The 12,729-nt window shown below is 47.1% G+C and overlaps 1 protein-coding gene across 1 annotated transcript in view; it reads right to left on the minus strand.

The window, feature by feature from the left end:
* The window catches only part of TRPM1 (transient receptor potential cation channel subfamily M member 1), a 269,367-nt gene that overhangs the window by 45,327 nt on the left and 211,311 nt on the right, over window positions 1-12,729 (minus strand). The gene's annotated exons all lie outside the window — the stretch shown is intronic.

Consider the following 12,729-nt stretch of genomic DNA (forward strand, 5'->3'; position numbering starts at 1 on the left):
CTATCGGTCCACAATAGATAGGGTTGACGTGCACCACTGCTGACCGCTGCCCTATACTGCAGCAGTCCTTCAGCGGTATAGGGACTGACGTACAGTCTGCTAAACACTAATACACAACCTGCTTGGTCCACAAAAGTTCTTATAAGGACTGGTAACTTGGTATAGGGTGCTACGGTACATAGGCTTGAGTGCGGTACAGTCTGCTGTTCTGTAAGGACCGCTATCGGTCCACAATAGATAGGGTTGACGTGCACCACTGCTGACCGCTGCCCTATACTGCAGCAGTCCTTCAGCGGTATAGGGACTGACGTACAGTCTGCTAAACACTAATACACAACCTGCTTGGTCCACAAAAGTTCTTATAAGGACTGGTAACTTGGTATAGGGTGCTACGGTACATAGGCTTGAGTGCGGTACAGTCTGCTGTTCTGTAAGGACCGCTATAGGTCCACAATAGATAGGGTTGACGTGCACCACTGCTGACCGCTCACCTATACTGCAGCAGTCCTTCAGCGGTATAGGGACTGACGTACAGTCTGCTAATCACTAACACACAACCTGCTTGTTCCACAAAAGTTCTTATAAGGACTGGTAACTTGGTATAGGGTGCTACGGTACATAGGCTTGAGTGCGGTACAGTCTGCTGTTCTGTAAGGACCGCTATCGGTCCACAATAGATAGGGTTGACGTGCACCACTGCTGACCGCTGCCCTATACTGCAGCAGTCCTTCAGCGGTATAGGGACTGACGTACAGTCTGCTAAACACTAATACACAACCTGCTTGGTCCACAAAAGTTCTTATAAGGACTGGTAACTTGGTATAGGGTGCTACGGTACATAGGCTTGAGTGCGGTACAGTCTGCTGTTCTGTAAGGACCGCTATCGGTCCACAATAGATAGGGTTGACGTGCACCACTGCTGACCGCTGCCCTATACTGCAGCAGTCCTTCAGCGGTATAGGGACTGACGTACAGTCTGCTAAACACTAATACACAACCTGCTTGGTCCACAAAAGTTCTTATAAGGACTGGTAACTTGGTATAGGGTGCTACGGTACATAGGCTTGAGTGCGGTACAGTCTGCTGTTCTGTAAGGACCGCTATCGGTCCACAATAGATAGGGTTGACGTGCACCACTGCTGACCGCTCACCTATACTGCAGCAGTCCTTCAGCGGTATAGGGACTGACGTACAGTCTGCTAATCACTAACACACAACCTGCTTGTTCCACAAAAGTTCTTATAAGGACTGGTAACTTGGTATAGGGTGCTACGGTACATAGGCTTGAGTGCGGTACAGTCTGCTGTTCTGTAAGGACCGCTATCGGTCCACAATAGATAGGGTTGACGTGCACCACTGCTGACCGCTGCCCTATACTGCAGCAGTCCTTCAGCGGTATAGGGACTGACGTACAGTCTGCTAAACACTAATACACAACCTGCTTGGTCCACAAAAGTTCTTATAAGGACTGGTAACTTGGTATAGGGTGCTACGGTACATAGGCTTGAGTGCGGTACAGTCTGCTGTTCTGTAAGGACCGCTATCGGTCCACAATAGATAGGGTTGACGTGCACCACTGCTGACCGCTCACCTATACTGCAGCAGTCCTTCAGCGGTATAGGGACTGACGTACAGTCTGCTAATCACTAACACACAACCTGCTTGTTCCACAAAAGTTCTTATAAGGACTGGTAACTTGGTATAGGGTGCTACGGTACATAGGCTTGAGTGCGGTACAGTCTGCTGTTCTGTAAGGACCGCTATCGGTCCACAATAGATAGGGTTGACGTGCACCACTGCTGACCGCTCACCTATACTGCAGCAGTCCTTCAGCGGTATAGGGACTGACGTACAGTCTGCTAATCACTAACACACAACCTGCTTGTTCCACAAAAGTTCTTATAAGGACTGGTAACTTGGTATAGGGTGCTACGGTACATAGGCTTGAGTGCGGTACAGTCTGCTGTTCTGTAAGGACCGCTATCGGTCCACAATAGATAGGGTTGACGTGCACCACTGCTGACCGCTGCCCTATACTGCAGCAGTCCTTCAGCGGTATAGGGACTGACGTACAGTCTGCTAAACACTAATACACAACCTGCTTGGTCCACAAAAGTTCTTATAAGGACTGGTAACTTGGTATAGGGTGCTACGGTACATAGGCTTGAGTGCGGTACAGTCTGCTGTTCTGTAAGGACCGCTATCGGTCCACAATAGATAGGGTTGACGTGCACCACTGCTGACCGCTCACCTATACTGCAGCAGTCCTTCAGCGGTATAGGGACTGACGTACAGTCTGCTAATCACTAACACACAACCTGCTTGTTCCACAAAAGTTCTTATAAGGACTGGTAACTTGGTATAGGGTGCTACGGTACATAGGCTTGAGTGCGGTACAGTCTGCTGTTCTGTAAGGACCGCTATCGGTCCACAATAGATAGGGTTGACGTGCACCACTGCTGACCGCTGCCCTATACTGCAGCAGTCCTTCAGCGGTATAGGGACTGACGTACAGTCTGCTAAACACTAATACACAACCTGCTTGGTCCACAAAAGTTCTTATAAGGACTGGTAACTTGGTATAGGGTGCTACGGTACATAGGCTTGAGTGCGGTACAGTCTGCTGTTCTGTAAGGACCGCTATCGGTCCACAATAGATAGGGTTGACGTGCACCACTGCTGACCGCTGCCCTATACTGCAGCAGTCCTTCATCGGTATAGGGACTAAGAGTTTTGTCACAGGGTCATTTAAAAAATGACAGGCAGAGGAAGAGGCAGGCCCTTCCGCAGGGGTGGTAGGGGTAGGGCAGGAGCAACAGGCTTGAGCCAAAGTGGGAAGTTGCAGAAGGTGCGTTCAATTACTTTAAAGGATGCACCAGACTTGGTTGAGTGGCTCGCTCAGCCTTACTCTTCTGCACCCTCCTCATCCTCTCGATCTGCACCCTCTTCTTCACTCTCTGCTATGTGCACCCCCAAAGACACTACCACCAACAACACGACCACCACCACCACCACCACATACCTTCCGCTTGAGTCACTGGAATTATTTTCCGATCCATATCAAGAGGACATTTCTGATGCGCAGCCACTCTTGGTATTGGATCAGGAAGAGGAGGTAGCAACAAGCGCTACTCAGCAGTCTGACGCCAGTACCCAGATCAGCCCAAGGAGGAGGTTGGTCCCCGGTGTTGCTGCCTACTCCGAGATCTCTACTTATAGCGGTGGGGAAGGTGACGTTGATGATGACGTGTCTAGTGATGTCACGTGGGTGCCCACAAGAGAGGAAGAGGAGGGGAGTTCAGAGGGAGATATGGACCAGCAGATAGGGAGGAGAAGCAGCAATGACTTACATTGCACAGCAGGGACAAAGCAGACTGCAAATGTATCAGGAGCGAGTCATCGACCATGTACGGTCACATCTGGCGCTCCCAGGACACCGGCACATGGCTCCGCAGTGTGGGCTTTTTTTAACGTGTCCGCTGCTGACAATAGCGTTGCCATCTGCAATCTTTGCAGTCAACGCGTTAGTCGCGGTAAGCCCAATACTCACCTAGGGACGACCGCCTTAAGAAGGCACATGAGCAGCCATCACCGAGCCCAGTGGGAGCAACGGAACACACAAAGCCACACTGCAGGCTCTCACCGTCCAGCCTCGTCTTCTACTTCTCCTTCTCCTCTCTCCTCACAATTGTCCTCCACTCCACCTTCCATCACGCCAAGCTCACATTTTTCTGCAAAAAGGCAGGCTTCCGTGGGCCTAATGTTTGAGCGTAAAAAAATGATGACGCCGGATAACCCTCTTGCCCAACGGTTGGCGGCTGGCTTGTCAGAACTCATAGCCCGCCAACTACTGCCATATAAACTGGTGGACTCGGAGGCCTTTCGCAAATTTGTGGCCATTGGAACACCACAATGGAAGGTCCCAGGAAGGAAGTATTTCTCAGAGAAGGGCATCCCAGAGCTATATGGCCATGTTCAGCGGCAAGTGAATGTATCTCTGGCACACAGTGTCGGTGCCAAGATACATCTGACCACAGACACGTGGTCTAGCAAACACGGGCAGGGAAGGTATATCAGTTTTACTGCCCACTGGGTGAACCTTCTGACGGCCGTCAAGCATGTAACCCGTGGCACCCGTGTAGATTTGGTTTTACCGCCACGGATTGCATGCAGGCCTGACTCTTCTTCTCCTCCTCCTACTCCATCCTCCTCCCTCTCCTCCTCAGCTGCCTCCTCCTTTTCCGCTGCTAGCGTCTCTTCCACTGCACCGCCCAAGCTCCCCAGAACCTATTCCACATGCCAGGTGAGACGTTGCCATGCCGTGCTGCGTCTGTTGTGCCTGGAAGCAAAGAGCCACACTGGCCCGGCACTCCTTTCAGCTTTGCGTTCACAGGCAGATGAGTGGCTAACACCGCTCAATTTGACAGTTGGTAAAGTGGTGTGTGACAACGGTGCCAATCTGCTTAGCGCATTGAAACAGGGCAAAATCACGCACGTGCCGTGCATGGCACACGTCTTAAACTTGGTCGTGCAGCGATTCCTTGTCAAATACCCTGGGGTCCAGGACATCTTGCGGCAGGCAAGGAAAATCTCGGCCCATTTCAGAAGATCTTACACGGCCATGGCTCGCCTTGCTGACATTCAGCGGCGACACCATCTGCCGGTCAGACGTCTTATTTGCGATTGCCCGACGCGATGGAACTCAACCTTCTATATGCTTGATAGGCTGCTCCAGCAGAAACGTGCAGTTAACGTCTACCTGTATGAACTCTGCGAAAGAAACGGTTCTGGGGAGCTGGGTTTTTTTTCACCGCGCCAGTGGCTGCTCATGCGCGACACATGCAGACTTCTGCGGCCATTTGAGGAGATCACCAAACTGGTCAGTCGCAGCCATGGCGCCATCAGTGACATGGTACCTTATGCCTTCTTTCTGGAGCGTGCATTGCGTCGTGTCATTGATCAGGCTGTGGAGGAGCAGGAGCGGGAAGATGAGGAAGTCGCAATGCTGGATGAATTCCCAGGGGGGGCTACTCTATCTGAGACAAGTCAACAACAGGAGTCTGATGAGGAGTCAGAGGAGGATGGTGCCGGGGCGGATGAGCAGGAGCAAGAAGAGCATGCTTTAAACCTTTCTGGGATCCCTGTTGTGCGAGGATGGGGAGAGGAGAATGAAGAGGACGACATTATCCTGGATGATGAGCAGGAGCCAGGCCACCACACCGCTTCCACTTTAGTGCAAATGGGGGCCTTCATGCTCCAGTGTTTTAATAGGGACCCCCGTATAAAAAGCATGAGGGTCAAGGACCAGTACTGGGTGGCAACGTACTTAGACCCCCGGTACAAACACAAAATGGCGGAAATGTTACCGCCGTCGCAGAGGGCTGTCAGAATGCAGCACTTCCAGGCCTTGCTTCGAGAAATGCTGCATTCTGCTTTTGCGTGCGCTGGCAGAGGAGCAATTCCCACTCCCAGAGAAGGATTTGCGGGTACCAATCCAACAGCGCCTGCAAGAAGAGGCCGGTTTGAAGATGTGTTGGTGACTTCGGATATGAGGTCATTCTTTCAGCCGACCCATCGACAGGTGTCATCCGGATCCAGCATCAGGGAACGCCTAGACCGTCAGGTGTCCGACTACATTGGGTTAACGGCCGATGTGGACGCTCTGAGGAGTGATGAACCCCTAGACTACTGGGTGGGCAGGCTTGACCTCTGGCCAGAGCTTGCCCAATTTGCAATCGAACTGTTGGCTTGCCCCTCATCCAGTGTCCTGTCCGAAAGGACGTTCAGTGCAGCAGGGGGGATTGTGACCGATAAGCGTACTCGCCTAGCTCACCACAGTGTTAACTACCTCACATTTCTAAAAATGAATGAGGCATGGATCTCGGAGGAATTCAACACATGTGACCAGTAGACCATGTATATGTCTATAAACTATTTTTTTAATCAAGCACACAGACCTTCTTAATTCATTTGGCTCACTTCCTTGACCCAAAAAAGCACACCGTACTATATGCCCCTACCCTCCTCTTTGAAGAGGTTGAGCGGTGTCATATTTCTACTGGGGCTGCTTATGATATCCCTGTGCTGTGCTGACTTCCTCCTGGGGGTTCTTATTATGAAGGGATCACACTATCCCTGTGCTGTGCTGACTTCCTCCTGGGGGTTCTTATTATGAGGGGATCACACCATCCCTGTGCTGTGCTGACTTCCTCCTGGGGCTGCTTACGGTGCTGCTGTCAGTGCTGTATGTCACGGTGCTGCTGTCAGCGCTGTATGTCACGGTGCTGCTGTCAGCGCTGTATGTCACGGTGCTGCTGTCAGCGCTGTATGTCACGGTGCTGCTGTCAGCGCTGTATGTCACGGTGCTGCTGTCAGCGCTGTATGTCACGGTGCTGCTGTCAGCGCTGTATGTCACGGTGCTGCTGTCAGCGCTGTATGTCACGGTGCTGCTGTCAGCGCTGTATGTCACGGTGCTGCTGTCAGCGCTGTATGTCACGGTGCTGCTGTCAGTGCTCTGTATTACGGTGCTGCTGTCAGATGCCTCTATCACGGTGCATGTGTCATTCCGGTATGTCACGCTGCTGGTGATCATCTCCTGCACCCTCTTCTTTGCCTACCCTGGTCCCTGACCTTCCCTCTCCTCCATTGCCTTCATTAGCTCCATAGTCCTGAATTGTTAGAACAATTTCCCAAATAAAATAAAAATGCTTGTAGTTATCGATCCCAAATTCACCTCATACATGTATTATGTCATTGTCCAGATGGTGGGACTACGTTTTACCCCCTAATAATTACCACGTGGCCGCAAATTCGACATGAAGGTTTGCAAAGTTCGCCTCCCATTGAAGTCAATGGGGCCCGCGGCGAACGTTCGGTTTCGCGAACGTTTGGGTCCGTTCGCATTTCGCTTTCGCGAAACGTCCCGTCGGAAGTTCGTCCATCACTACTTTAGACCAATGTTTCTCAACTCCAGTCCTCAAGGTGCACCAACAGGTCATGTTTTCAGGCTTTCCATTATTGTGCAATGATGATTTGATCAGTTTCACTTAGTAATTACCACAGCTGTTTGATCTGAAGGTAATCCTGAAAATATGACCTGTTGAGGTGCCTTGAGGATTGGAGTTGAGAATCACTGCTCTAGACAATGCCACAAGAAGAGCTGCAGCATACATCTGTGGATGAAATCACCCAAATGTATCTGATAGGCAGAAAATACAGAAAATACAGCAGGTAGATCGCTCTGTTGGAATAGCCTAGGGGGACAAAATAATTTTTTAGTACACTGACTGTTCTAGCCTCTATAAAAAAATAAAATAAAGGTCAGCAGCTACAAATAGTGTAGCTGCTTACTTCTAATATAAGGGCACTTACCTCTTCAGGTATCCCACGATGTTGGTACCCCTAGCTGATTTGTCCATTAGCTTTTGGTGCAGGAGCCGGCATCCTTCCTAAGGGAAACAGGAGGTGAAGCCTTGTGGCTTCAAAGCCTGTTTCCTACTGTGTATGACCGAGTTTTGATGGACTTTTCCTGAATGATCCCTCTGTCTTCTGGGACCTCTGTGTCCCAGAAGGCAGCAGGGGGGAGGAGGGGCCGAAAATTTTGTAGATCATTGCACCTTTGTGCGGTGATCTTACCCAGAGGTGGGAGCAGGCACCTAATTTTGACAGGCATCCGCTCCCCCCAAAAAGTGCCAAATGTGGCAATGGAGGGGGGGAGGGTGTGAACAAGCCGAGCTTCCACTTTTGGGTGGAGCTCTACTTTAATGTGCACCTGTGCAATGCTCCTGTGGGGAAAAACAACTGGATCACTCAAAGTACAGCTCAGATAGCAAGCACTTGTGCTGCAAGTTTGAAAATTACCTGCTAAGCTATTGCTAGACTTGCCAGGCTTCACAAGTTTGTTGCACAATTGCAGTGTAGCACCCTCCAGGTAGGTAAGTGCTAGAGGTAGGATTCTTTGTTAGGATAGGTACATTTAAGGTGATTGCCAGACCTGTTTGTTTTTAATCTGGGCAAGGTAGCAGCTGGTGACTCACAGGCAGCATCACTGAGACCTCCCTCTTCTTTCAAGAGTTTGCTGAAAAGTTCTGGAAAGAGAAGGAGAGGAGAGGTGGAGCTGCCTGGGGTGTTTTAGGGAGTCCTGACCAATCCCCAACCAATCCCCAACCTACATTGGCAGGGGGCAGGCCTCCTTAAATACTTAGGGTCGGCCCAGCTGGGGAGGAGTTGTTGGGTGGAGGAACTGAAGTGATAGTGTGGAGACTGTCGGGGGCCTTAAGGAAGTCCCTCAATCTAGGGGGTTGACCTTGGGACTGGGCTCAGGTGCAGTCTGGACCACCTTCAGGAATGCATGAAGAGGCACAAGAGAGAGCAAAGAGAGGACAGCGGGAGAGAGCACTACTATGATCACAGCCAAAAGGGCTGGTAAGTGAGGCACAGTCGAGAGGACTGGGGAGGCACGCCAGAGTGGACTGGGAGTATGCAGTCTGAGATGGGTGCAGAATTAGAAGAGTAGACTGTGGAGAAAGGGGCAGTGGAGAGAGGCAGCTGTAGTCAGGAGGGCTGACAGAGCCTGAAGATGGCTTACATGGCTTTGTGCTAGCTGTACCTGAAGATTAGCAAGGAAACAATGTGACCTGAAGATTAGAGAGGAAGCGATATGCTGGAGGAGAAAGAACTGAAGATTAGAGAGGAAGGGGTGTGCAGGAGGAGAAATGACGTGTATATACTGGACTGTATATAGTTGTCCCAAGCCAGTGCTACCTATTCTACTAGGCGTCCCATATTTACCTTACCTCATCCAAGTTCAATCTCCTCAATAAAACAAAAAGAACAAAGCTTATGGAATGTTCTATGTCTCTGAGTATCTGAGAGGCGAATGCTGGGCCGGGCTGGGCAGGTTTTCAGACAATCCAACATTTAAGCGGCCCCTATGGGGATACCGCTACAGCAGCAAGTCAACATTGCATGGCTCTAGATCAACTTCCTTTGCAAACATTCTTCCAGTCCGCTGTAAGTTCTGGTTCAGTTATATTGTACTAAACTCATCCCAAGAGTCACTGTGGCTGAATATTCATGCTGTAGACTTGCAGAGCTCTTGCTGTAGACTCGCCACTGCAACTTTGCTCTTGCTAGAGACTTGCCATGCCCATTTTCTACAAATTGAATTGGAAAAGTGTCAACTAGAACTTGTGCTTCAAGTGCTCTGCAAGTGTACAATTTGCCAGTGAAAATGTGCAGCAAGTTAACAGATTTACAATTCAACACTGCCACAAAGTTTGGGATAGAGTGGAGAGGGATTAGAACACCTGTAAGTTTTTATTGCTGTCTGTGCCCACAATAAGGAGTTTCACCCTCTCACTCAACCATTTTGGGTTGTTCCCAGAAAAGTAATAGAGGGGAAATCATCCAATGGGGTCCCCAAGGGATTCCCTTAATTTGCAGTGATTTCCTCTCACTTCTTATTTTGTCTATGGGACAGGAAGTGAAGGTAAATCTCCCCAACGGGGCACAGATGGCAAAAAATAAACCAACAAAAAAAGGTTTGCTTAAAGTTCTACTTTAACTACCACCCTCCCCAGTTGGACATATTCACTTTTCTTTCACTCAAATGCCGCTCGGTTTAGGCAGTGGAAAAAAGAGGATGTTCTAGGCAGGGCTAAGTAATCTTTTTGTACAACTATAAGATAGTGTGTGGTGCTTCAGTGGCCAATCACCAAGTACCAGCATTGTCACATGAGAGGAAAGAGCGTGAGCCATATGCTTCCTATACACGGAGGTAATTCACGTCAGAGGCTGAATGGAGTGGAAGGGGAGTGAATGGATAGGGAAGCTTAATAGAGTGGTAATTAAAATATAACTAAAAGCTCAGTGATAATGATAAACAGGACAAATATAGAGAGTGAATTTCCTTAATGGGATTAGAACACCTGTCAGTTTTTATTGCTGTTTGTGCCCCTTATATGGAGATTCACCCTCTCTATTTGTCATGTTTGCCATTATCATTGAATGTGAAAGTAAAAGAAAATCCCACATTTTGGGTTGTCCCCATTAAAGTAAGATCTTTCAATGGTCATACTAGTTCTCGTGACCTGGGGGGCCCCAAGAGATTCCCTTAATTTGCAGGGATTTTCTCTCACTTCCTGTTTTGGCTATGGGACAGTAAGTGAAGGGAAAATCTCCCTAAAGACACAAAGATGGCAAAAAAAACCTTACAGTGGGTATGACCCTCCCTTACCCCTTTCAAAATAGAAAAAAAAAGTTTTGCCTATAGTTCTTAAGTGCTACTTTAACCTGTTGCCTTGCACAACAGCAGATGATTTAGTTAAAATATTAAAACCATTATTATTTAGCTCCTGTGCTTCTCTGCTCAAAGTAATTTGCCCAGCCCTGCTGCAATTGTGCAACAAACTTGTGAAGCCTGGCAAGTCTAGCAATAGCTTAGCAAGTCACTTTCAAACTTGCAGCATAATTGCTTGCTATCTGGGTTGTACTTTAAGTGATCCTGTTGCTCTTCCCCACAGGGGCATTGCATAGGTGCACATTAAAGTGGAGCTCCATCCAAAAGTGAATGGTGCTTGTTTGCACCCTCCCCCCCTCCACTGCCACATTTGGCCCTTTTTGGGGGGAGCGAACACCTGTCAAAGTCAGGTACCCCCTCCCACTTCCAGGTAAGATCACCACACAACGATGCAGCAATCTACAAAATTTCTGGCCCCTCCTCCTCCCCCCCGCCTTTTAGGAGACACACGGGTCCCAGAAGACAAAATGACCATTCAGAAAGCGCAGAGCAACTTGCGCTTGCACAGTAGGAAACAGGCTCTGAAGTCACAAGGCTTCACTTCCTGTTTCCGTTAGTAAGGATGCCGGCGCTTGCACCCGAAGCTGATGAATGAATCGGGAGCATATGACAGCACCAAGTCTCCCGTGATTCAAGAAGTTCATTGCCCTGTGCAAGTTTTTCAGGTTTGGATAGAATGGACAAGGGTTATGTCCTCTATTAAGTTTTTGCTGATGATGGTGTCCCCATATAGATCTCTATCACAACCATTTATACTAAATGAAGCTGCAAATATAATCTTTTTTAAAACTTGTACATACAACCCCTTTTGGAGTACATATTTTCTAATATTAGAATTTTAGTCATATTTGTATGTTTATTCTTCATAGCTGTGCTCTAAATTGAAATAGGCACAAGCAATGGAATTCCTACTTGACTTGAAGTGCATTGATGTCAAATATCAAGTTATATATATACAGTATGTGGCTGTACTAAAGCTCAAGACAAACAAACGTCTTAAGTGATTATGATAGCATAAACATCTTTCAAAATCAGTAATATTATAATAAACTTTACAATAAACGATATATTGTTCTAGTTCCAATAATCCAATGATCTAGACATTGTTAATTAAATCAATCTTCTTTAGGGAAAAAGTGGCTAGAATATTATGTGGTTGGCAGATGATCAACTTTAACTGTACAACTATATATAATGAATTGACAGAATTCCTAGAGTATGCAGTACCCACAAAAATCCTTTCTCTTCCTAAATATATATATTAAAAAAATTACCCACAGGTATCCCTTGTAATTATATATATATATATATATATATATATATATACTGCATATCTGGAAATATGAACACATTTGTTATCACGCTGGCATTGGAGGTATATGGCACAACATCTGCATGATTAAGAGAGATGCTGCTTACTTTTTGGGTGAACCTTCACATGGTTTATGCACATACCACTTTAAGGTATAGGAAGATAAATAGAAATGCCCAGAGTGACAAAACCCAGCACCTGGGGTCCCATGACATATATAATAAATCATGCCATTTTATATCTTTTTGACCATTTTGGAATTTTTACTGATCTCATTGCAAGGATTTATGAACTACTATTAGGTTCTTCTGGTGCAATCATCATCCTGTATTCTTAGGCTCTGCTCAATAACTCTTAGGAATTACCACCTTATATTATATTACTTATAATAACCTTATAATATATTGACTACGTACTACACAATAAACTGTAAAGTACAACATCTCACTTAAATGTACTTAATTGGTCAAAGGTAAAATGTGGCTGCTTTTACTTAAAACAAACATGTCCATATCATAATGGAACTATGGAGGCTGCAGCATTGCAATGCAAGAACATGGCAGTGCATTAAAACTGGGAAACATTTACCCCAAGTCCCCATGTATTAAACATGTAATAATGCAAAAAAAAAAAAAAAAACTCTATATATATATCATTACGAAGAATACCTACTTAAACCCTAGCTTTAGACAGCTTCCCCCAGGTAAGGGTCATGCCACTCAGCCCCACCAAACGATCCTGGGAAAGCCAAGGATCCCTTTTCTAGAACAAGTGTCCATATGCCAGGTAATAAGTATATTTTTCCTCTTACGCATGAGTTTTTTGTAATTGGGGTGGTTCTTTATTTTTGAAGATATGGCTAGCCCCACCTACTCCTTCTTGTTGCCTTACACATTGTTTTACCTGGAATTCTGGGCAGCAGGGGAACTCTGGAGTACTCAGAATATATGTTCAGTAATTTTTAAGGGTCTGCACTGTAGTGCTACAACCTGATTTGTATCTTTACTGCACTGACACATTTACTACTGACCACAGTCATCTAAAGCTTAAATATATATATTGATTTAAAGAGTTACAAACAAAATATATTGTGATTATATGTATTTATTATTCCCCG

Source organism: Lithobates pipiens, unplaced genomic scaffold, assembly GCF_037356315.1.
Source record: "Lithobates pipiens isolate NorthernLeopardFrog02 unplaced genomic scaffold, aLitPip1_a1.2 Scaffold_8, whole genome shotgun sequence".
Classification (NCBI taxonomy): Eukaryota; Metazoa; Chordata; class Amphibia; order Anura; family Ranidae; genus Lithobates; species Lithobates pipiens.